Genomic DNA, 26343 nt, shown 5'->3' with positions numbered 1-26343 from the left:
TGAGAAACACGTTACAAATTGTGTAATGTTGAAAACAGTATATTGCTAGCAAAGACGAAAATATGTTTGAGTAAAAGCGGATACTTCTAAAGATTATGCAAAAGAGATTTAGGTGTATACGATTTTATTTCCTTGAAAAATAGAGGTTTGTTTTTGATATATTTTATGAAAAATAAATAGGATTTAATTTTGATAGAAGTTTGTTTGCATATGAGAGTCGTTTTGTTGCTTGATTTATACAACTCACTCCCCTCGTTCCAGAAGGGTCACTTTTAATGTGTGACGGACATTAGGACTCATTCAGCGTGTTGGCTTCAACTACACTCTACTGTGAGTCAAGATACCATGCGCCATCAAAGACCGTGTGCATTTGCTCTTCTTTAATTCCCTTTTGTAGTACTGTTAATCACACTCTCAGGCCCATGCCTTTCTTTTCCTCAATCAGATTCCTCTCTTCATTCCCAATTAGGTATTTTCCCTACAAATAATTTCCAACATGCCCACCACCCTATTGTTTTTTTCTTTACGTAAGGCACTCACCTGCCACCTGCCTTGGACCAATCAATTATCAACAGAACTGTACTGTTTACTCGGTTTATGTTTAAGCATAACCGATACATCTCTCATATCGGCACTCAATCAAGGATATGTTTTTGCTGCTCTTTATCGGACAGTAAATCTTTTATGGGTAGAGACATGAGTTGTGCCTGATGCATAACAAGTCCAAAGGAGAGAGAAAGTATTTAGGAAAGAATTAAAACTGGCAGCGATGTGTATCTGATGACAAATGACAGAAAGCAAACTGTAGTATTCTCAAAAACAAAGAATGGATCAAGTTGTAATCATTACTCTTGAATAAAGAAATCAGCAGCAAGTTAAAATACATACTATAAACGATTCAGAACAAAACTTTCACAACTTGTAGGGAAAATCTTAACGTGTACATGACAAAGACTTCAGAATTAAAATATATGTAATTATAGAAGTAATCTCCCCACCAGACCTAAATATGGTCAATACAAACAAAAACTCTAAATATTTATTACAAAGTTTGGAAGTAACACAAATTCTTAGGAGGTACACTGGCTGTAGACCCGGTCCCTTCAATGCGCAATGCAATCTTGTGTTAAAACACTGCCAGTTAAAGAGTTCTTAAATAAACTATACTCATCAGTAAAGTAAAGGTCTACAAATCAAGAATAGGCACAAGGGCATTCCAAGTATAGAGCTACTCACAAAAGAGGGGAAAATAAAATTAATTTTAATCGCAAACTTTATTTTTGCATTTGTTTGAAATGAAACATGAATGTTCGCAAGAAGTGTGCAAAAGGAATCCCAGCTGGTACAGAAAAAAACTTTTTAGAACGTGGTTAGATAACTGATGTGGAGCAGAAATGAGGAAGTGTAGGAGTGAGTATCAGAAAGTACATAAATATCTCAGAACGTGATCCAGGGGTCATGCCAGGACCACAACAAATGCATATCAAGAAAATACTTCAGTAAGTGGTCACTGCACAGGAGGAAATTCTGGAGAGCTTTGTGGCACAATTAGGCCATCTATACTCTCTGAATCCGAGGAAGAGCATTTCAGTGCAGAAAGTCCAGAACAGAGAATGAAGGCTGAGAAGCTGGACGCTGTGTCAGATGTGTAGGGTACTGGGAGAAAGCTCATCAGACTAGCATACATTTGGCATGATCATAGCTGTTACAATTAGGAGGCAATAAGAGTTTGGGAATTGTCTCATGAAAGTTGGGAACATGGAAAGACTGCACCATTCTACTCGCAGATCCAAGATGGTGGTAAGAGTAATTGGGGTCGGTGCTGAAGAAGATCCATATGGCAATGCTAAGAACTTCTCATCACACTTATAAAGTGGTTTTGTGGCAGGGCAAGAACAATATTATGGCAGTGATTAAGCTCATTTAAGAAAAAGGAGCAGCTCGGGCACTAGGTCGAATAAAGAGAAGGCACAGCCAGGTGAAGGCAAGTGTCACCTGGGTGCCAAAGTCAATCAAGTAGTTATAGGCCAAGAAAGTGGATTAGTATATTGGAGGAAACAAGATAAAAAGGCTTATTGATGTGAGAGCTGTGGATAATTATTGGTGGGATTGAGAGGGTTAGGTAGGAAAGGAAAATACATTTTAGTCTTTAACAAGCTTTGCACGAGGGTGCAATGAGCCACACTGAGATTAGATGAGGTGGGGGTACAGGGTGCGTCGAAGAAGAAAACTTAGGTATTAACTCTGACTAAGGAATAGAAGAATACAACAGAAGCAATTGAGTTGTCAGGTAAGGATGAATAAAAGAGAAGAGAAGGAGGTTAGAGAATGAGCCCTCTGTGACTCACTGGCGGAGTGGTGGTAGGAGGTGTCTGAGGGGGAGTAGAACCAGACTAAGCGAAAAGTTGTCGCTGGAGTAGAAAGAAGATCATGCAAGCACTGTTGGATACTCCAAGTGAACAGATGGAAAGCAAAACAACAATTTACAACATTGTTACAGAAAGCCAGTAAAAAGGAACAGGTGATTATTGGAAGTAATATTTGCTTGCCCATCAAACATTTAGATGCAGGCATATATTCGGCATTTTACTAGCATTAATCATACCATTACTTAATTGATCCACTCAATGATACAAGAGTTCCCCAAGTTCAACACAATCACAATTTGTGGCCTTTTGAAAGATACCAGAAAGGTTCAAAGGCAAAATTACAGAATCTGCACTCAGATCTGCATGGCAGGCCTTGCAACATCAGCAGCAGCGGGCATCAAAGAATGCAAGATTGCGACTAGGAGTTGCAAATGTGGCCCTATTGCTGATGGGGGATGGGAGGAAGCGTCATAAGCAAAACTGTATTTTTGCCTGGGGTATAAAAATCTTAACCACTGCTCTTTACATCACCTGCATGTTTACCGTGCTTCAGGGATACTTAGACCAGGGGTCTCCAACCTTTTTTGTTATAAGAGGTACTTACGTTGAATGAAAAACATCCCAAGCTACTAATATCATCAACAATTTAATAGTGACCACATTTGACAAGATTACATATGTGGCCACCACATGCAAGATACGAGCAGTGATCACCTCAATTCATCAGGCATGGTTGTCGGCACTAATGTAAAAAAAAAAAAAAAGCTACGTCAATGTGAAATGCCTCTAAAACGATAATGCATAACAGCTATAGCTGTAATGCCCCTGGCACCAAAGTAATAATATTAGTTATAGCCCTCCCGAACGTCATACGAGTTAGCACTCAAATATCAGCTTCAAATATATACACATGACAAAGGTGGCTTGCCGTCGAAACGCGTCGTGGCCCTCTTTTTGTTAAGAAAATATTCTTGTTAATCCTCCACAGTGGGGCCTGTCTTTTTCGTTGTGACGGGATTGGAGATATATATATATATATATATATACACATATATATATATATATATATATATCTCGCCTGCGTCAAGGCAAGAATCAGGTACTGACCACATGGGGTAGATTCAAATAGAGTGCTTCTTATTTCGGTGCGGATATCACATCAAATATCTTTCAGATGGCATGTGTCCAGCATTACGCGTTTCGTTCGAGTCACCGCAGGCTTGATTATATATATATATATTTATTTATTTTTTCCATTCAACCACTTTTCTCCCAACATCAGCTTCAGAAAACCCCTTACTGACTACCAAATGCGAGTCCACTTTTAAAGATAACTAAACAATTCGAAATAGCAGGCTGAGTGGTCACAATCGTGCAAGACATGCAAATCGTGGGACGAAAAGGGTTAAAAGTAACAAAAAAAGCCAAGAGTTAGGTGCGTTAAGAAATGAAAATTAAGAGTTAAGATAAATGTGTGGTTCGAAGAAATATGTTCCACATGTGATGTAGATGTTGTCCATCTGCGTTGTTTAGGTGTTAGCCCCAGGCAAGCCAGGTCATAAAGTAATAATTAACGGGCTGTATTCTGCCTATTTGTGAACTAAAAAAGAAAACTAAAACTTGAACTTAACATTAAAATGTGAACGGCGCCCAGCCCAGTCTTTCAAGTTCATTAAATGCTCCACCCCAGCCCCAACCTCCACCCTTTTTCTGATGGAGGAAGACAGCCTTGCCAAGCAGGTCATATCCAAAACTAAGTCACAAGAGCGATTCTCGGAGTGATTACGCTTCGTTACCCCCAGGGGTCTCTGCATGTTTCTGTTAACTACAGAACAGAAAATCGCGCATCTACTTTTAAAATTGACAAATGCCACCGCGCCCTAATGGTTTATATACTTTATTTTTTCACTTATGTCAATTCATTTTTCAGTTTCTCCTTTGCAGTATAATTCACTCACAAGTCTCACACTGTTATCAGGCTGGGGTCTTTGTCTTCAAAACCAGCATTTAAGTAGTATGCGCAGATTACACATGACTGCCCCCTAAACAATCTGCAATAGAGGATCATTTATTTATTTACAGGACAAGTCTCGATATAAAAATTGAGTGGCCAACTAAAATTGAGGAAACGGGTAACAATACGGAATTGCAATTACCTGGATGACCCTCCGAGCAGGAGAGGAGGTAGCCTGGCTCTTACTGTGCACTCTGAACCAAACGACAGAATGTGTGGGCGTGGAGAAAACGCGACAGCTAACAACGAGCACTATAGGACTCGGTTGTTGTACCTCACATCAGAAGAATCAACGTGCAGTGGTACCTTGTTGGAACAGATACACTGCTTAACCCTAACAGGATGGGCACGAACAGGGGTTAAGAAATATTGTAGTAAGTGAAGTGGGTAAGAGTTCCGCTTGGCGTCTGCTCAGGGCAACCATCCAATTTGTTAGCAATGAGCCCTGGGACGTCAAGGGCAGAGCCACGCATCAAAACTGTTCTAAAGGTTACACTGTAGTCTGTGGCTGGAACAGAGGCAGAACATAGGTTCCGAAACGAATCTATCATGGTTGCGTCAGCCACAGTGGGGTACAAAGGGACAATGGGCAAATACATACATTGCATAATAGGGCAGCGAGTCAATGATATCTCAGGTGAAAAGGACTTTACACTTTGTCCTTTTAAAGGCACCTGCAGAAAAACACCGGAGATAAGTACTAGTGCACAGGCTTCACAGCAAACGACAGGTTGAAAGAAAACCGCTAAAAGGGACTTCTGATCCGGAGGACAAAACACATTCTTGACCACCGAGGACACGGAGAATTAGAAGTAAAGAGAACAGTGCAGTCCAGAAACGCCTTTACCAAGCCCCAGCCAGTTAAGGATGCGATATCTGTGGGCTAGCTTTCCTACCAGTCGACCAGCTCCTGGAAACGGTAAACTGCAATACTTGGTGGTAATTGCTCGAAAATAGCAGTAGGAACAGTCTCTGAAGAACTGTGCATCTGACACAGTGATCCAAGCCAAATGTGGTGGGACCACAACGAACCAAGCTGTCTCTCCAGAGGTACTGCCAACGCTTCGAAGGGAAGGAGTTGTTTTCCTGTAGTATTTCTGATGCATAGGTTTTCCTCAGCCCTCCTCAGGCAAATGTAAACATTCACTTGACAAAGCAGCGGGCCTAGTCTGCTCTACACATCAGCCAGCTTGCGTGACAAGCTACATCAAATATATTCTCAGATAGCTCCAATATTGCAGTGCTATCACTGCACATGGAAGAAGGCTCTGCTCAAAGTATTTTTCAGCGCAATTCGGAATTCATGGAGTATAAGGCAGAACAATACACTGAGCTGGACCTCAATGGAGACCTTGATGGAGGGGAGAGGAGGGAACAAGAGAGGAGACACCCCTTAACTTCCTCAGCAAGGGACGCTGCCCATGGACTCAATCCAATTAAATTAAGCCCTAGAATGATTAACATTCTAGATCACACGAAAAGCCTGGATATTCATTCTGAGAGTAAGTTTAGCAATATTAAATTCTTATTTGCAAATGTGTAAAACAACACATAAAAAACTAAACCAAAATAGAATCTGTGAGCACACCAGGAATTTGTCAGAAGTTTTAAATTATCTTTCATGAACTACATGATATGGTCCAGTGGTACAACGCCACTTGTTTTATAACGAAATTCCAGATTCAGGAACTAAAAACACTCAGTCTTCCCCTTACAATAACTTTAATAAAACAACGGACATATACACTTGTTTTACAAAACAATTTTATATAAAGCAGCTTAAACACTCAGTCTTCCTTTTACAACAACTTTAGAAACAAACATAAGCAATCGGTCTCAACAATGTCCTAGCTGTTGGCCTGGTCAATGTGAAGGTCTTTTAGCCATGTTGTCTAGCAGCACATCTGCTGTTCTGCATGACTGAAAGTTAATGAAAGCCAAGAACCACAGGATGTTGAGCTGATGCAGAGTCTCTCTGCTTCCCATTTTGAGTTTATTGTCCTGTCCCTCCAAACACAAACAAGCAGTTGCAATGCAATAGGTCTCGCATTCACGCTAGTTTGAGCTATTGGCATTGTAATTGACAATTACTTTTATTTATGTTTTGGTTTTTAAAACATAAATAAAAGACCTTGTCATTTACAATGCCAATAGCTCTAAATCTAGCAATTGCGAGACCTATTGCATTGCAAATGCGTGTTACAAAATGTGACGTTTACTGCACACTTTTTAAACATTCTGCCTCCACCAAATGACGCTGCAGGACGCCCGGGATACAACGTATGCTGTCTGCAGACACAAAGACATGTGGTTTGTGTGATATGCAACCCAACCCAAGCCTAGCTGAATACAGTGTGGTTTATCAGAGCCATATATTTTAGCGTGCGCGGTTCTGCTGCAGTCCGTAATTTGAAGCGGAAGGATGTGCCACTCAAAAATGAACGCAGATGGAAACAAACGTATACACTGCCGAAGAGCGACACAGACAAAATCGCACACACTCTGGTACTATGTAAAGCTGAAACCAAAGGCATGCGCCTCGCCACAAAGAGAATGCCCATATGCCGTTCACGGCAAAACTACAAAGAATGCAGAAACCCAGGCTCCACAAGTGGCTCACTTCTCCTTGCCTATGCAAAAAAAAAAAAATAGTAAATAAAAACCACAGAAAGAAGAGCAAGTTGGGCGCAAAGAGACTTACTCAAGTTCGGCAAAAAGGATCGGTGATAAGTTTGATGATGTCTCAAAATTAAAAGACTGCATGTCATGGCTCAATACGCGTTTGTTTTTTTTAAATCTTAATTTATACTTGTTTTCCATCCAATATAAAAATGCCAAAGCTGGTTTAAGATAGTGAGTCGATATCATAGGCTTCAATTTAAGAAACAAATATTTTATTAAAGTGATGACACCCTACTATACATAGATACTAGTAGCCACTGGGGAATACAAGTCCCTGCAGTTGTTTAACAAAGGGGGATTTCTTTTTCAGCGGCTGTGTTGTGAAAAGTTAAATGCAGTCTCTCAAATTGAAGGTATCCAATGTCTGGAGCTGGACGACCCAATATCTTGTACTGTGTGGAGGGAGCATCATTATTTTTTAGGAAAAGCAAAGACCAGCAAGACAGCTAAAGCTATCTTTAGGCCAGATATAAAAAAGCAATCATAAGAGTGAAGAGTTATTTTCTCTTTTAGCCTGCAATTGTACTTTCGTTGATGACATTTCTAGAAAAAAAAACACTCACTTCATTGCACAGTGTGTTTTGCCATTCTATGGGAAACAAAATACAGTTTTTGCTTTTTTCTCAGACAGCCATCAAATAAGAAATATTCTGTATTTTTAAAAGAGCAACAATTTGGTCCCAGGGTGACAGGTGTGGTAAGATGAAGGCAAACTCTTTAAGCTTTCTCGGAGTTTTAAGTAGATTTCGTTTTTCACAACTAACTCAAGCCACATCTAGGAGTGTTTTTGGGCTAAAAGATGCTGATGGATTTACCCCCTTATCCCTAACAGAAGACATTCTGGTGAGTCTAAAACCCGGACCAGCTAGGTGGTTCTAGGTGAAATAGTCCAACCATATGTCCTCATTTTCCAAAGTAGTTTTTTATTGTAGCGTATCACTCTTGCTTTATCTTTCTAAAACGGGAGAGGAGTTGGCCTAACGGCTAGGGCGGTCGACCTTGAATCGGGGAACCGAGTTCGAGTCTCGGCAAGGACGCTGAACAGCCTGTGATTTTGGGCAAATCACTTAATCTCTCTGTGCCTAACAAAAATGAATGTGTCCTCATGTAACGCAACTGGTGCTATGTAAAGCGCTCTGATACCAGATACCGGGTCAAGTTTGCGCTATATAAAAGTACTAAAAAGTTATCTTTTCAAGAGTTTGCAAGATGTTGTGCTTACATCTATGCCAACGTTGTTTTGCAGAGTTAAACATTGTTCGTTACTAAGTTATATGTTGTCTTTGGGGCTAAATATAAAAGTGATATTGAGTGGCGAAGAGGCTTGCAGGGCCTTGCTGATGCTCCGATACTTTCTGATATCGAAAATATCCTGGTGAGGATGCAACAAGGCGCTATCTATCTCGAAGGCAACCTGGAATCTGTATTTTAGTCGCTTGTTCTCTTCCCTGGAAAGGCTGGCTCCCCTTTGACCCTGATGACCTATCGCGTCCTTAGTGTCTGTAGGGGCTTATCTGATCCCCCTACCCCCTTGTACAGATGGAGGGAGGGGGGCCGGTAGAGCAGGGGGTGCGGGGAAAGCGGAAACACACAATGGAGAAGAGGGGGCTAAATAAGACAGAGAGAGGTGGACAGCGAGACAGAGACAGCACATAGAAGAAAGAACAATATACACAGAAGAAGAAATATGTGCAGACAGACAGCTGGGGAGGAAATGGAAAGAATGAGTAAAAGAAAAAAAGAAGTAGAATTAATAGACAGTGGTTGGGAGAAACAGAGAGATGGAGACAGAAAGATTGAGAGAGAAAGAAATGGAGGGAAATGTGAAAAAAAGCGGTGAGAGATAGAGAGGCCAGAGAACGAGGCAGGGGAGAGCGAATGGTACAAACAAACAGAAAGTGGAATGAGAGGAAGAAGAGGGCAATGCATGTAATGGAATACGTGGCAGGAGGGAGAGAATGGGAGAGGATGTGGTCCGTCGGCTGCGCTGCCGCCTCCTGAATGTGTAATGTGAATACGGTGCTATGTAAAGCGCTCCAATACCTTCGGGTCGAGTTGGCGCTATATAAATATGCAACAAAAAAAACAAGACAAGCCCGGCGGAGCGTGGTGCGCGCGCTTGGCGGGGGGAGCGCATTCCAGGCGGGGGAGCGGACCCTTTGAAGTTAGATTGCCAAACGGATTGCATGGCGGCACGATGCACGTGATTGTGCGCGTGCTCACCATGCAATCCACTGTTGGGAGCACTTTTGGGAGCCCCTTACTAGAGTCTCGCTGAGCGATCGCTTACGCGATAGCCAGCGAGACCTAAAAAGCGCTGTGACGTGGCCTGCGCTGCCTGCTTCATAGCGCTTTTTTAAGTGACTTTCAACCATGCTGAACAGCAGATGTGATGTTAGACAACATATCTATAAGATATCCACATTGACAAGGCACTATAGCTTAGTCATTGCCGAGATCTATTGGCTTTGCCAATGGCTGTTCGGTGTTGATGGGGTCTTGCTGAACAAATGTGGAAGGGATAGTGAGAAATAGCTGAGGAGCTTTGTAGTGAACTGAGGATGTGGCGTAACGACCAGAGCTGCCGACAGGGGAACGAAGGGGCCTATTAGGATGGCGGGCGGAACAGAGTCCGCCCGCCATCCTCGCGGTGTTGGGACCGGCCGCCAGACATGCAGCGGACCAGCACCACGAATTAGGATGCGACCGCCACCCTGGTGGTCGCATTCGGCATTTCCCTGCACCACGTGGCAGGCACTACACGGGGCCTGCCACTTGGTGCAGGGAACTGCAGGGGGTACCATGGGTACCCCCCACCCCCCCCCCCCCAAGTGCACTCTCCCCACCCCTCCGGGGGACCCGCAACGGGCCCCCAAAGTCAATCCCCGCCAGCCCTTCCATGGCAGCATCGCCACCATGGAAGGGCCCGTTACCCACCCACATAGTAATATAGCTGGCGTTGCCTGCTAGGCACCGCCACTATATTCCTGGCCCAGCACCGCCCGGCCGGCAATCGGAACGATTGCCTACTGGCAGAAAAGCGGCAAATGGACTTTGCGTCCGGCACGATACCCCCCGCCATCGTAATATGGCGGGGGGTATTTCACGTTACAATGGCGTAACGGTCGCCACCGACTGCCTGAAAACACAGGTACTGCTATGGAGTGCTTGAAAACAAAGAAAAATTTAGCTCCACAACCAGAAGCAGGAAGGAGACATGTACTTGGTCCATGCACTATGGGAGGGCCAAACACAAAAAAAAAAAAAAGAGGACATGAAACCAGCATGCCATGACAAATGGCAGCAAAGAAAATGAGATGCTGAAGTTAACCAATTGTAAGTTATAGGCAGCCTCCAAGTCCACAGATAAAACACATTTGAACAAAAACAAGAGCAACCCTTATGTCCATGTGAAAAGGGGTATCAAGTTATCCTTGGAACAAGAGTTCACATGGAACTCATGCTTTGGAAGGTTTTTTAGATTCACAGCTCTTTCTGTGTAGAATCAATCATTATAACAACATATTTGATTAAATCAACAATGTTATTCAATAAGGATCTGTGAGAACGATAAAAGCACAGCCAGTATTTCTAGGAGTAACTACAGTTCAGCCGAACAGAATTATTAGATGGAAATTATTTAAATAAAAATTTTCTGAGTGTCTTTCAGGACAAAAAAAGGAAAGTATGTGTAGACCCAAGATGTGAAGCCAAACCAAAACCAGAGAAGGAAAGGAGAGGTAAGAAATTAACATATACGGTGTATTGGCCGATTCATATCAAAAGACCCCAGTTTACATTAGGTACATTTTGGGAGACAGGGAACTAATCATTGTATCACAATTATGAAACGTGGTCTGTCTTTGTACATTTGTCGACAGCGTTTCAACTCTTGGAAAGATAAAAGGGTCTCATCAGGACTGAAATTGCCTGGGGTTGGGTTGGCTTGTAGAAGTGTTGATCCACATGGTAGGGACCACTAAGGATTATCAATCGAAATCAATACTAGTAGGTGAGAAAACATCTAATATAAACTAGTAGGGGGTGACCATCCCCTTATTTGTTCCGTAGAAGAATTCTGGAGTAGCAGTAATAGGCTCTCTTCAAGAAACACGAGGTCTTGTAGATTTAAAAAGGCATAGCAACTGAAATGGATTATCTTCAAAATAATAATACCTAGTATGGCAATTAGTGCTCGTATTGGGACCGCCTTGCAGTTTTCTATGAGCCTGCTCTTCCCGTTGGATACACAGTGTATTCACCAGGGAGTGTCCACAGAGTTGTTCTACCTCACTAAGATGGCAACCTTCCTATTCTACACTTCACTCCTTTCCCTATCCAAGATGGCGACAAATTCCTTCTTGTTTTATCACTTCCTGTTTTTATCACTTCCTGTTTTTATCACTTCCTGTTTTTATCACTTCCTGTTTTTCTGGAGTATAAAAGGGGTAGAACCTTTTCTTTCTTTGCGTTGCAATACTTCTTGTTCCTGCTGGTTTGTCCTCGCTCCTGTTTCGGTATTTCTTTCCTTCCGTTGGTGCGCCTTTGTTCCTTTTGCGTCTCCTGCGCCAGTTTGGGTTCCTGTAGCCTCCTGCTCCATCTAGGGCTTCTGGTCTTAGAGTGTCTTCCTTGCTCCTTGGTTTCTCCTTCCTTTTCGTTTCTGGAGTCTCCTCTTCATCAGAGGTTTTTCCCTACCTGGTTTTTTCCTTGTGGGACTCCTTCTGGAAGGCACTGGCTACTTGGGCTTCTCACTGTCGGCAGCACCATAGCTACTGGAAACGGTCGCCCATACCTCGGACAAGGCGGAACTTACAAGAACCGAAGCCCCAACATATCAAGACTGGTAAGAAAGATTCAAAACGTGACAACTGGTTGTGTTGTTATCGTGCTCACAAATCCTTATTGAATAATACTCAGATTTTTTGTGTGGAATTAATCATTATAACATCATATTCGATTAAATCAGGAAACTAATAAACCTACCCAAGAAGGAGTTCCATTTGAACGCTTGTTCCAAGGATAACACAACACATTTCTTCAAGACAGCACATTTGCTGTCTAGCCAAGACCTAAAAATTGATATTTATGGAAAACAGTCCTACATCGGTTTCTAACGGTAAGCAACATGGTCTAACAACAAAATTAGGAAATAAACTGGCGCAAAGTAAAGAAAAAAACAAAAAATACTAAGGGCCTGATTATGATCTTGGGGGAAGAGGGTTAGTCTGTCACAAATGTAACAGATATCCTGTTCGCCATATTACAATTCCATTATATCCTATGGAACTTGTAATACAGCGGACAGGATATACATCACGTTTGTGACGAAGTATCCCATCCACTAAGATCATAATCAGGCCCTAAATCCGCTCTGGTTTCTCCTTTCCCTCATAACGTGTTGCAATATAACGGGCTCTGCCACAACATGGCAGAAAAAATTCATGATGCGTTCTGGTGGACATTAATACATTTTTACACTAGCAATGTAAACTTATTGGGAAAATGTTCAATCAAGTGTTATTTTGACTGCAGAGGGACTACTACAGGCGGAATCAGAAAGTTACTAAGGCAAATCCAGAGACAAGACCAAGTTCAGCTCGAAGCAGATTACAGTGTGCCAAAAGTTCCTTGCGGCCCATAAACAGATTTCTACTGAATTACAATCCATGTGATGACATAGTCCTCAAACTGTTACTAGGTAAACATAAATGTTATTAACTTGTACACAATCACGTGCAAAATGTGCTAGTTCATTGCTCCCAAGGAGAACATACCACAAAATTTTGTGTCACTAAAGTGATTTAAAAACCCTTTCAGGAGTTACTTTATCACACGTTTTGCGTGGATTAGTTTAAATCATTATTTACCTGCTCTCCACAATTTGTATTTCCACTCACCTCCCTTGACCCCTTCTTGTGAACAATGCAGGTCAAAATCTTGAGATCAATAAGATCTCTGCACTTATAAGGATTTCAGAATATCAACTCTCAACGTATCGCAAACATAGCATCAATAGGGATACCCTCCTGGGTGATATTGTGTGCTGTACCAATACACATAACATGGGGTGCATGGAATTACTATTCCTAATTCCACAGCTACTTACATTAAAATGTTAGTCCATATTGTACAGTCGATTAACGTTTAGGTTTATATAAAGAAACTCAATATTTATTTTGGAAGAACACCCATGTGAGCTTGGAATATTGACTTCCACTCCCCTGCATGATCACCTCCCCCTTCATCTTTACTTCCACCCCAAATCTCTGCTTTGCCTCACTCTCTATCCATGACCTCGAAGTGCAAGTGTGCAATTTAGCGCAGGGTAAAAAAAGATACATTACGCAGACAACATTTTCTGGGAATTATATTAGGCCTCTGGGTATGAGGTCCTGGAATTTGGAGGCCTTTAACAACAGGCAGCAACTTTTATTTTGAGACTACACTGCGGCCCTTGGAATCTACAGGCCTGAAACAGGACCAAAACTGTTGCCAGAATCTCACACTGGATTTTCTGCAGCAGCTGCAGCCGTGGTTCAACAGAGAGGGTTCGCAAGGCAGTTCATCTGAGCACAAAAGGGTGGAGGTTGTGCGGAGGGTGCACGGACTCCGAGACGCAATGAGTCACAGATAAAATGCTCCAATATATACCTGCATTAAACAAGTTAATTGCTCTGTTGCAATAAACCTACTAGCCAGAGCAGGGATTTTCCCAAGACCCACTCGGAAAATTTACATAGAACGCAGGTATTTCACGACTTAAAATCAAAATGACTAGTGAGTTGCGTGTGCATGTACCAGAGGGCCAGTTACATAGACCCCTCTGTGGCAACGTTTAGAGCCCCTTTGAAGAGACTGCAATTTCAAAATGAATGACAGACGGAGCATGCAAGGAGATTGCGTCAGTGCTTAGGCAGCATGAACAAGCAACTGACCTGCTGGGATGCTAAACCTCACATCCACGCATTAATGCTAAACCTCACATTCACATCAATTAGATACAAAAGCAATGATTAGCAAAATCTTCAGTTCAGGTAATATACAGCTCCACCGTTCAATGTAAACGGGAGCATCCTGAGGGAAGACTCGATGTAAGGGAAATCAAGTTGGTACACTTAAAGGAAACAAATAAGATATGATAGATTAGAAATTAGAGACACCTTTTAGGGGACATAAATGAAAAGCAGAATGAAAGTGCATTTGAATGCAATGTAAATTCAAGGGAATTGGGCTGCCCAAAAAGGTTAACGACATCCAAACAAAAATATAAATGGTCCACTGACACAAGCTAAGTCTCTAATGGATAGTTCTATGTTAAAAATCAAACTATTTTCTCTGAGCGAAATACTCATGAATATGACCGATATGAATAAATAAAATTGTAGAAATTGTACATGCACAAAATATGGAGATTACAAGTTAATGAAGAAGGTAAGAATGTAGCCACATTCCTTTGACTGTTATGGCTTGACTCGAACTGCTTGTTTACTTGGAAAACGACCTTGAGAAAAAAATATGTTTGCAACACTGGCTTTTTAACTGAACACAAAGTTCAGGATGACCTCACTACGCCTGATGAACCCTTGCGAGGCAAAGGCTGCATGTGATGAGCCAGCAATCGGACCGCACAAACATTGACCCCCAGAACCGCGATCACTTGCTGAAAGTTTGAAAAACAAGTTTTACCCTCTTTTCTCAATGATGGTCAGCTGCTGAGTAACAAGCAGAACTTTATTTAAAAAGACCTATTTCCAACTGTAAGAAACAAGTCAATAAACAACTACACATGGTCTTAATTCACATTACTTTCCTCTGTACGGTTAATAGACTTATCTCAAGGTGACATCCCCGCAAATATCTAAAATGAAAGCATCCCTCAGAGTAGCAGCGGTGGCTACTTTTCTTCTGGCACAGTGGACCCATGGTTTACTGTTTCTGGTCCACTGGATGTGTGCAAGCAGATTATGATGTAAAACAGTGTTCCCTCCATCATAGACGTGAGGGTGAGATTGTCGCTGGCATGGCCTGAATCTACCGAACGTGCTCAGGATCAATTTTGAAGACTATGGTGGCACCAGTCTAAACTGCTGCTAAATGCACCCCTCTCCTTAGGAAGTCAACCAAAGTGCTGGAAAAAGAAATCATCATGCAAAAATAAATAAAGAAATAATAATATATATCCCAAGCACACATTTGGCACGGGATAACGACCCTCTTACGCGTTTAACATTTTAAAAGAAAATGGATGGGGCGAGGAATTTTGCTGAGCTACTGTCGAGTTTTAAATACCAATTCTCTGATGCTCCATTCAATGAAACATGCTTGAAGCAAGCCAATATTTTAAAAATAGATTAATAATCAAGAATGAGTAACATTGCTATGGAGTATATATTATGTGTAAAATAAAAATAAACTTGGCTTTCGGTTCTATAAATGTTTATAAAAAAAAAAAAAAAAAAAAAAAAAAAAAAAAAAGAAGAAGTGCACCAGTAGCCTTATGTACTTTGATTTGTGCAGATTTCTTATGTTCATAAATTTACAACAGTTAATAGAAGTAGGCCTGGAAACTACTCGTTGGAAACTATGCTGACTTCCATTTTCACATGAGCAAATCTATACACATACTTTTCCTCAAACGAAAATCTGCCGAGTGACTTTACATTCCTCTTTCTCTACACCCACTTGGTCCTCTCTCAGTAAAAGTTTTAGTTCTGACTTTGAAAGGAGTAGATTTTTAACAATTTCTAGCTTGGGAAGAGAATTTAGTGAATACCCTTAAACAGGTTAGTTTGTAAGTGTGCATCAGTGCACATACTGCTAGGGTATTCCAACTCTGGAACTACAGCTAACTACTTCTAGCCCCCTTATGGAGCTTTTCAGAAAGATGGCAACATCATAAACCTGCTAGAATCTAAACACTGCTATACTAGAAGACCTGAAGTAAACAAAAAGTGATGGATGGAATGCCTGAATCAATCTCAGCCACTGATAATTACTCGACAACATCCTAGTCAATTGTTATTTTACACACTGTACCATCTTAGTTCGGACCCAGCCATATGCAAATCAGTCTGGACTCTGCTTCAACAGGCACAGTCCAGTCCGGACTGCCACGCTAGGTTCTCCCTGAACCAGAACACAGGCAACCCATGGGCGGTTTTTCCCTAGTTAGAGCTAATCGGTCAGATATAGCTTGATTCCAGTGGCAGTGTACGCACAGGAACAAGACCTGGGCATACCGTCCCACTTAAACAACTGCACCCAAGAATACAGAAAGTGATGGATGGAACTTGGAACTGTTTCTCAGTCCTTTACTATTTTGCACTACAGCCGCCAACATCCCCCAGCACATGTTTATTGAACAAGGTATCACTTGCTATTTCTATCCAAATCTGATGACTCAATTTAGGAGTGCTTGAATTCTTTGTTTTGTGCAAACATTTGACAAACGCTTTTTTATCTTCTTATTGCCCACGCCGAACTTTAGCCCGATTTGTGATTGGGAGGATGGCTAGCAAAATATATCGTTAGACTTTGCTGACGATTGCACTCACCAATACATGCAAGGGATTATGGAATGGCTACCAAACCATACAATAAAGATGATTGCAGTCGCTTTTCATTAACTTTATTAATGACTCAAAGGAGGGGCCCTGCACTTTGGTCTGTAGTAATTTCAAAGTATGACTCAAAGAGTTAACTTTAGTTTCTAATGACAACATATGGTCCTGATAACAGCTACAATGATCAAAATGATGCTGAGATATTTATGAGACTTATGATTAAGAGTTTCCCTTTATTTATGTGCCATGAGCCTTGCCTTTTGATTTTCTGGACTATTATTACTATATATGTTCTATCTAAATGTATTCCCAGTTTTAATTTTGCCACAGTATGAACCCAGCTCGTTTAGAAGCCTTTGGAGGCCTATGGGTGTTTTGATCATGAGAACATTGTTGTTCGGATATCGTAATGTCGACAGATGGCACTGACCTAGCCTGGAGGGTCAGCAGTCAAGGTTACCAAGGGTGTGATATTAGTCTGCTATGAAAAGGTTAGACAATATGGGAGCCAACACAACCCCTTATTTGAGCCCATTAATGAATGAGATTTTACTTGAAATAATCCCATATTTCTTATTTTGGTATGAACCCACCTGTTTGTATAAGTAGTTGGATGGCTTTACAATAACCGCGGAGCAATGTTAAATTTTTATAGTTTTTCCAAGAGCAAGTTTCTAGACATGGTCAAAGGCTGCTATTAAAGAAGAAAAATGGTAACAAACACTTGTAAAGTAAAGATTGAGAGGAATGTCAGCGCGCGCAGGCTAGCCCGGGTGGCGGATTAATAGCGATCCCTGGAGCAGGGCAGACCGTAAGGGGGAGGCTGGAGGTGGCCCATTGCTCCCCGCACCCGGCACGGCTCCTGTCACGTCCCTGCCTCTTTGAGGCCTGCACTACACTGCCTCCGCTTACGCCGCACAGCAGAACCTCACCCTCCTGCGCAGATACCCCGGAGCCTACCTGCGGCACTGAGTCCCGACTGGCCGAGCAGCTGTGAATGCGCTCCACCAGCAGCATTAACCCTTCAATGCCTTATTGGGGGTCCCGGTTTCCATTGGGGTCCCGGTTTCCATTGGGATCCCTGCTGCTGCAGCCTACGCATCACCAACGTGCAGGGCCACCAAGCTGTGGATGGAACTGGGTTCCTGATATCCCGCCGACCCCCTCCTCTTCGGAATGAGCCGGTTGCACTAGAGTACACAATCAGCCCACCTCCTCTCTGCTACGCCTTTGTGGTTGATCAGTAGCGGTTGCCCTATTGGAGCTCTATAGGGGGCCGCGCACCTGACTTACACTAACCCTCCACATCGGTAGCATGAGGTCCTTGTCATTCCTCTGCTGCCCTTCGGCCTATTAGGTTTGGACTGCGAAACTTCCATCTCTCTCTGCCAGACGGCCTTATACGAACGTAACAGGGAGAACTCTTTTGTTGCACTATATTCTGGGAGATATACCTGACTGCTGGGATTTGCTGGAACCCGTGTCTCTGAGCTCCTGCCCCACCTTCGACTGCTCCCCTCTCAGCAAACAGTTCACCACACCAGTTTGCTGCTCTCTGCACTGCGGCATGGGCCGCAGGGATCCTAAACAAAAAACGCTTCCTTTTGAGAAACTCACTGAGAGAGCCGTGGAAGAAACTCCTAACATGGCTGAGGGTGGGCAGGGGTCGAATCCAGATGGCGCCCCTTCTTCAACATCCAACGTGCTCCTGCAGGAGATGAGAAAAATGATCCCTGCCCCACCCTACCGGACGTTCAAACACAGTTACTCTCCTTGTTCACCACGCTGTTTCCCCTACCCCCTCCACCTCCGCTTCCCTCCTCCTTCCTTTGGCTACCTCTCCTTTCCCTTCCTCTCTCCCCTGAATTCCTCTCCACCTGCTTGCTTTGTCTATCCTTTTGCCTATGCTCCTTTAAATTCTCCCTCCCCTCACCCTTTTACTTTACCCCTTACCCCTCTACATGCCATTTTTCTAAAAAATGTAACTTGTAACTGTTGTGCCCGATGTAACAATGTAGAATTTTTAAGATACGCAACTCTCCTCATGTAAAGCACTCATAATTCATAGTACTCTTTCTTTATCTACTTCCTTTGCTCCTATCCCCTCTTCCCCTGAATCTCTCCCCTTGCCTGCTACACTGCCTAGCCCCCTCTCCTTTCTGCCCTTTTACTAAGCACTGCTTCTCCCCTTGTTGGGGAAAGATCCAATATTTGTATTCTGGAGTCTCAGCGAACCCGCTGAGAGAGTCCACAGCGCCAGGGGAGCCACTCACAGTTGAGGTATGGTATGGCCCCCCTTGCCAAAGCACTCCCTCTCCCCTTTTTGGAGAAGGATCCAGTATGTAGGCCTTGGAGTCTCAGAGATCCCTCTGAGAGAGTCCACTATGTAAAGGGAACCTCTCGCAACAGTGATGGGGAAATGAACCACTTCCCCTGGGATCACAGCTTACTGGACTTTGGATGCAGCTATGACTCATCTACCGGTTTGTGTCCCCGTCACCCCCCTCCTCTTTCCATGCTGTGTCTCTTTCCCTCATTCGTTCTCTGTCTACTTCCCCTGCTCCTACCCCCCCACTGAATCTCTCCCCTTGCCTGCTTTTTCCCTTATGTATATGTCCTTATTGTTTGTTTCGACCTTGCATACAACTATGTTGCCATGCTCTAATAACTGTGTAACCTTTATAACGATGTAACCTGCAACTGTGGTTTGATACTCATGTAAAGCGCTCTGATACCTCCAGTTCTAGCCAGCGCTATATAAAACCTTTGAAATAAATAATGTCTCACGTTAGACTGAAAGTGTAAGGGACTCTGCCAATGCCTGGACAGAAACCAGTTTGTGAAAAAGGGAAACAATCATGCTAGAGGGCCATGGCTCAAGATCAAACGGAATACAACCTGCTAATTATTTGGCTTCAATGTCCAGCAACGCAACTAAAAAATGCTTGGGGGGGGTGGGGGAAGTGTGTTGTGACATTTCCCTTTTTGTATATCAGCTGAAGGATGGATCATGCCATGAATCTAGAATAGTTTGCCTTAGTAGACACTAATTGAAAAGTGGTGAGAGCATGTTAGCTCACACTTGCTGATTTACTTTAAAGAGGACATTCGGTAGGAAGTTTGGGCCAGGGGTACTGTCTTGCAGCCCTTTTCTAATGATGGAAACTGCAAAGTTGTTACTAATCCCTTCAATTAAGGAGCACTGAGGTTTGCTGGCGTGACAGGATTATGCTCGTCTCCATGTGAGAAGCATTGAGGTGTACTTGATGAACAGTTTTAAGTTTTTATCATCGCAGGTGGACTCTAAAAATATGATCCACTGATCTTCGGCTACATTTTGACTGAGACGTTACATGATTTTGGGCTACCATCAACAGATTGGCCCTAAAATTGCCTTTGTTATATGCTGCCAAGAGCTTAACACAAAACTTTCCCTGGCTTCTTTTTGGCATGCCAAATTGCTTTTTTTTTTTTTTTATATATATCTTTTTTGCATTTTTGGTTACTCTTTGGAACAAGTTGAGATCGGTCAGGTTTTTAAGCATTAGTCTAGTTTTTCTTTATATGCGTTTTTTTTCTCCATTTTGAGCTCTTTGCTAAACCACAAATTACTGAGGGATCGTACCTCTTGAGAGGACTTCTTAGTCATTTTAATGTTGAGGTTAAAGGAGAATTATATTCCCCATGAGAAGTGTTCCCAGTGTTTGATCGGACTGGTTCCAGTTGACCCATTTGTAGTGGATGACTGGCCACATGTTTGGGCAATAGCTCTGCCTTTGAGAATATTTCTTGGGCCTGCCTGTCCATTTTACCCTTTTCATGATCTCCATAGCAGTCTGGCCTGAAATGTTTGCAATTTTCTCTAGGGGGCATTGACGTTTCGGATAGTAAAACCCAGTGAGAGGAGGTCGCTTCATGCTCTTAAATATTTCAAAATTGAACAATGGATTGAAAGGCTGAACAGTGTGTAGTCCAAAACAGCTTCTTGAAGACGGATAAATAAGCTGGAGCTGCTGGTCAATCATTTTTTTGTATCTACCATTTAAGGAGTCTCGGGCACATAGAATGAAAATTCACAGCTAGGGCCTCCCCTCTATTTATCTCTTTTTTGTGGCATGCACACTGCTTGCGAGATCATCCACCTTGTATTAAGAGTGTTGGGTAGTTAGTAAGTTGGCACTGAAGTCTCCTGTGGCTATACAATTGTCTTTCGGATATCAGCATTTCAAGTTCTGAATTATATGTTAGTATCTGCAGGAGAGGATTAGGCTAACTTTTTCCACTTTATTATACCAGCAGCAATTAACTTTAACGTTATGAAGATAAAAATTACCTACATTTCCTAGAATTCCTTGGGAACAGAAACAAAAACAGTCCATCCAATCTTGATGCTGTAGAACCTCGTAACATTCTCTGAAAACACTATCCCCCTCTCTCTTTGCTGCTCCAGCAGCAAAAAAAATGTTTTTATTCTCTCAGCATTTATTGCTTTAATAGTGTTACTTCACGGCTGTAACAAGCGTAGAATGCTAAAATCCTGCTGAAAAGTGTGTCGCTATGCGTTAACAGTGTATTTGGTGTGTTAACATGCTTAACTGCCCTGGTTTTGCAGCACCAACGCATGTGTGCACTTTAAAAAGGCCTTAATGGATTCACAGCCCCTCCCTATGGACACTCAGAACCCTACTATCTCAGAAGGCTCCCCCACCCCCACTCCAATGGAGACGATTTTCCCAACACCTCTGAATGGGACGTGGAACCTAGCAGACCAGGGCATCCATCTACAAACCCCTTTGCCTCGGAGAGTGACTCTAATGCGAATGCTGCTTCCCAAGTCCCAGACTGACATGTTGGACCCGGATTACCTTTTCCATCCGCATTCTGCGGAATGGTCCCCACCACCAAGTTGGCCTCCTATATAGTGGGCAGATGCAAAAAAAACTAGAAAAAGAAGTTTGCAGTTGTCTCTGGGCTGAGTGCCCTAGGTCTTTCTTAGAGGGTAATGTGGCCCTCACCCAGAGATAGATGCCAGGGTGGCTACTTTCTTTGCGAAGTTCTTCTGCGATCCCAAGGAGAGGATAGATAGATCAGGCCAGGATAAATTACTGGACGTGGCAGGACCACTATCCAAACTACTGGAAATAGCTGAGGATACCAAGGCATCTGTATTCCTAGTATCCCCGGAGTCCCTGTCTAGCTGGGCTCAAAGGGCTAACTGTGTGATTTCAACAGAAAGGAGTAGATCCCTCCAGATTAAATAGGGAGCAGAAACTGAGCGAATTATCCACATCACAGGCGTGCCCCATTGCCCATGGAAGCATCTTTGGGACCCGTTTATTTGAGAACTGGGCACATTTGTTAATACTTTCAATTCTCTGGATAAGGCTCAAACATCCACTAAAAGATTTTTTACACCCAGTGTTTTTGCCGAAGCCAGTCGTGGTAGGGAGTGCTCAATCAGCTGTGCTTTTCACCAAGCCTTTGCTACGGGTATCGAGTCCGGCCTAGGAAAGTAGCAGAATACCTCAAAGTTTGGCAATTTCTACCCAACCAGGAACTACCCCTCTCACTGGGGTGTGAGAAGCAGTTCGAGAGGTGACAACGCCTACAATTATTCCCAGGGTGAGAGTACAGAATTCAGCAGGGTTAAAACTAGGGGGACTTTTTGCTCATCTGAGAGGCTCTTTCCTCAGATGCTAGGGTTCTACAGACCATCAAATGGTTTCAAATAGAATTCTACGAGGTTCCCTCTCAACTGCGAAGACCAAATCTCCTGTTTTTTTTCTCTGAAACAATCAGAGTTGGTGGATCTAGAGACTGAGCAACTCTAAGAGCCACCATCGTCTCAACTGTGTTATATCCCAAGGGCTTTCTCAGCAACCCTTTACTGATAGAAAAGAGGGATGGAGGTCAACACCCCATTATCAATCTCAAAGAATTCAACTAGTGGCTGGTTTACCGCCATTAGAAGATGGAGGGCATCCATCTTCTCAGAGACTTATTACAGGTGGGGGGACTGAATGGTCCGTCTGGACCTGAAGGACTCCGAACTCGAGATATACATCTTTCACCTTCACAGACATTTCTTGCAGTTCTAATGTAAGTCGCAAATATTCAAATTCACTTCCCTTACTTTCCGTCTATCATCCGCTCCACGATGTTTCACCAAGATGTTGAAACCGGTGGTCAAGCACTTGAGTGCCCGGAGTGTGAGACTGATAGTCTACTTGGACGATATTCTTATCATGAACCAATGCCCAGTACGTCTTTCCAATCACCTGCAAATGACTATTGATCTACTGAAGTTTCTCGGTTTTGAGCTCAACAAGAAGTCTATGCTCACCACATCCCAGACTCTGCAATTTCTGGGAATTGTGGGAGACTCTGTCAAAGCCACCCCAAGTCTTCCATTTACCAAACTTACCAAGATAAAGCACAAGGTCAGGAAAACACTATCGAGGCATTTGATGTTGCTGCACCAGTTAAGTCCGCATCGTGCATCTGCTCACATCAACCATACAGGCCATATTTCCAGGATCCCTTCATTATCAGACTTTACAACGCCTACAGATTTCCCCATCTTCAACAGGGTCTTAACTATTTACAGTTGATTCCCCTCTCGCTAGATGCAAAGGAGGAACTACACTGGTGGGTTTCCCACAAGGAAGCCTGGAATAACCAAGCATTATTTGGCTCCCAACCCAATCTCGTGATAGAATCGGATGACAGAGGGCTGGGTTCTGGAGCACACTGCGGAGAATACTTCACAGGAGGAAAATGGTCTTCAGGCCCTCCACATAAACTGTCTGGAATTAATGGCAGGTTACTTTGCAATAAAATGCTGGACCAAAGGCAATGTCCAATGTCGTGTCCTTCTCAGGATGGACAATGTGGCGGTGGTTCGTTTTGTCAACATCTGGGAGGAACGAGGTCAAAAGACCCTTTCATCTGGATCGAATATTCTGCGACTGCTGCCTGGCCAACCGGATTTCGGGGTCAGTGGAACACCTTCCAGGGAAGTCCAATCAGGTGGCAGATTAGCCTTCCCATCACTGGAAGGATGTTAGCCTCTGGAAACCACATCCATGGGGGTTTCAATAGATTCAGGACCAGTGGGGTACCTTCATGATAGATCGGTTTGCCTCTCGGTTGGATTACCAGCTGGACAGATGCTGCAGTTGGCAACCAGACCCCAGTACGGTACTGACCGATGCATAGCTCCAGGATTGGGATACAGAGAAAGGATATGGATTTCCACCATTTGCGATGATCATGAGATTATCCATACAAGTTTGGCGATAGCGGGCGAATCTGGTGGTGATCACCCCGGTTTAGAGGTCTTAAGACTGGTTTCCAGCTCGGATGGAACGTTCTTGGCATTTTCTAATGCCTCTAACACTGTTTCCGGGTCTCCTCTGGGATCCCCAAGGAAATCCTCACCACCTGGTCCTATCAGGCTCCCTTTACTTCATGGCGTTGAGGATTACTGGGAACATTAGAAGGTATCAGGCATTTCAGAAGAGGCTCTCATTACTCGCCAAAGCCTTGCCAGATACCAATAAAAGATACTGTTTCACCTGGTCTTGTGGTTGGGTTGGTGTCTCAAATGCCAAGTGGATCCCTTGGGGGCAGGCGATGTCCACATCCTAAATTTTCTGGCAGCCCTAGCCTCAGAAGGTTCGGCTTATAGGTCAATGAATACATTCAGATAGGCTATTTCAGCTAGTAACTTGCAGACAGATGGACACCCAGTTGGGGAACACACTTCAGTCTGCAAACTCCTGAGGGGTATTAGGCGATCGGTTCCAACAGAACCCAGGTACTCTACATTATAGGATGTTAATAAGGTTCTTAGTCTGTTCAAGTCATGGCCCTCAAGTAAGTATCTGTCAAGGAAACAGATGCCGGCAAAGTTAAGCTTGTTGCGTTTGGTCTCCTGCTGAAGAGTCTCAGATGGGAGAGCACTGGATTTAATAGGTAGGGATTGACCCCGGATGGGGTAACTTTTCATATTTTTAGACGGACAAAAAGCGGTTCAAAAACTGCGTCATACCCAGCATTTCCGGATGTTCCAAAACCAAGTGTTGTTAGAGCAATAAAAGGCTTACAAGTCTATGACAAAAGATCTTTGCCTTCTGGGTGAAATGCAATTGTGGATTGCTCTCAAACCAGTTTCTTCCCCTACTATTGCCAGACGGGCTATGCAAGAGGTTAATATTGATAGCTCTCGGTTAGGGGCTCATTCTGTAAGAGGAGCCATGGCATTCAAGGCTCTCTCTAGGGGCTAGATTGCAGGACATTTTCAATGCAGCCGATTGGTCCTCAGATTATACTTTTAAAAGGTTTTATTATTCTCAAATCTGGCAACCTTAGTGGTGGAAAAGATTTAAAACTTTAAACTAGCTGAATCCTCGCCTCCGGGTACTGACATAGAATGAAAAATGTCATTGTTGTCGTAATGGAAAGTTTAAATTCTATTAACAACACTGGGGCGAGGATTAGCCCACCTCTCCTTCCAACTAGGTTAGTAAATCCATACAATGGAACATGATGGTACAGTGTGAATTAGTCCAATTTAAAGGTACATACTTTATGCAAATGATGAAGAGTTGATGGCACCTTATTTTGCTACATCTATTTAAGTTTGATGTTGTCCACAATAATGGCAGATCTTGTATACACCACAGTTGTGAAAACAGAATCCTTATGATTTGGTCTTCTACAGAACAGATACGAACTAACAGCAGTGATCTTTGGAAAAGGCAGCTGTGTTCGCAGGACGAAAGGAGGGGGATAGACAGTTTCCAGAGAATGTTAAGAAGTTGTACAATGTCCAGTTTGGATGAACTGTTTTTTTTGTTTCCATTACCAAGGACATGTGTCCCCCCTCCCTTTTACCTACCCTTCCCCCACTACCCCCATCTTCCTCCCCTAAGCACTTACTTACCTCAGCTCTCTCCCCATACCCTCACAAACTCCCCCACCACACCCTTGCAACCCCATCCCTTCTCTCCCCTTGCTTCCCTACCTCTCTTCTCACCAAACCTCCGTCTCCGCACTCCCCTCCCACCACCACCACCACCACCACCACCACCCCCCCCCCACCCAGGATGCGCAGACCTACCAATGTGCGAGATCCAGCCCCCCCCCCCCCACCACCGGAGACAGCATACGAGGCTACCAGCCACAACAACCTGGTCTTCTTTCTTTCCTTCTTCCTCCTCTTTATCTCTTTCACTGTACCTACATCCAACCCCCCCAGCACTGTACAGATATGCCACTGACAACAGGACAGGAAGGTAGCCCTCCCATCTCTGCTCCACAAATTTGACACACGACCCACATGCTGCCTATACCACCTACTCTCGGGGGCCCTACCTACTTACGGGTCTCGCCCTCCCTCCACTCAGGAGACATCTCTTACCCGATATCCTTACCTTCCCCTGAAAAAACCTGAAAACACAGTTTGCTGTAAACTTCGCTAGATGCATCTTCTGGGAAGCAACCCAACTTCGGTGACACAGCTCCTCAGGGTTCACTCTCTTACAGACTATTATCCTTCACCCCGATCTCCAGTACCACGTAGGAGCTTTAGTTCATGTCCCTTCAGCAGCTTTTAGACATTGTCCCCCTCCCCCACTCTATCCCGGTTATGTACCAAGCCATCCTGTTTTTCATTATGCAACGCTATCACATATATGCGCTGGATGACGAT

General features: G+C 43.4%; 1 protein-coding gene across 4 annotated transcripts in view; it reads right to left on the bottom strand.

Annotated features, from left to right (window-relative positions):
- The window catches only part of ACO1 (aconitase 1), a 364042-nt gene that overhangs the window by 306285 nt on the left and 31414 nt on the right, over positions 1 to 26343 (bottom strand). Inside the window, exon 1 of one of the 4 annotated variants that reach the window (XM_085634895.1) lies at positions 4526 to 4934. The exons of 2 other annotated variants lie outside the window; for them this stretch is intronic. The gene's annotated coding sequence lies outside the window, so the exon portion shown is untranslated. Of the gene's footprint in view, positions 1 to 4525; positions 4935 to 26343 lie in introns of those variants that run through there. One more of the 4 variants, XM_085634878.1, reaches the window with a different exon arrangement.

The sequence above is a fragment of the Triturus cristatus genome, chromosome 2_1 (assembly GCF_964204655.1).
Source record: "Triturus cristatus chromosome 2_1, aTriCri1.1, whole genome shotgun sequence".
Lineage (NCBI taxonomy): Eukaryota > Metazoa > Chordata > Amphibia > Caudata > Salamandridae > Triturus > Triturus cristatus.
Note: the sequence above shows the minus strand (reverse complement) of the source record. Positions and strands in the feature narration are given on the sequence as shown.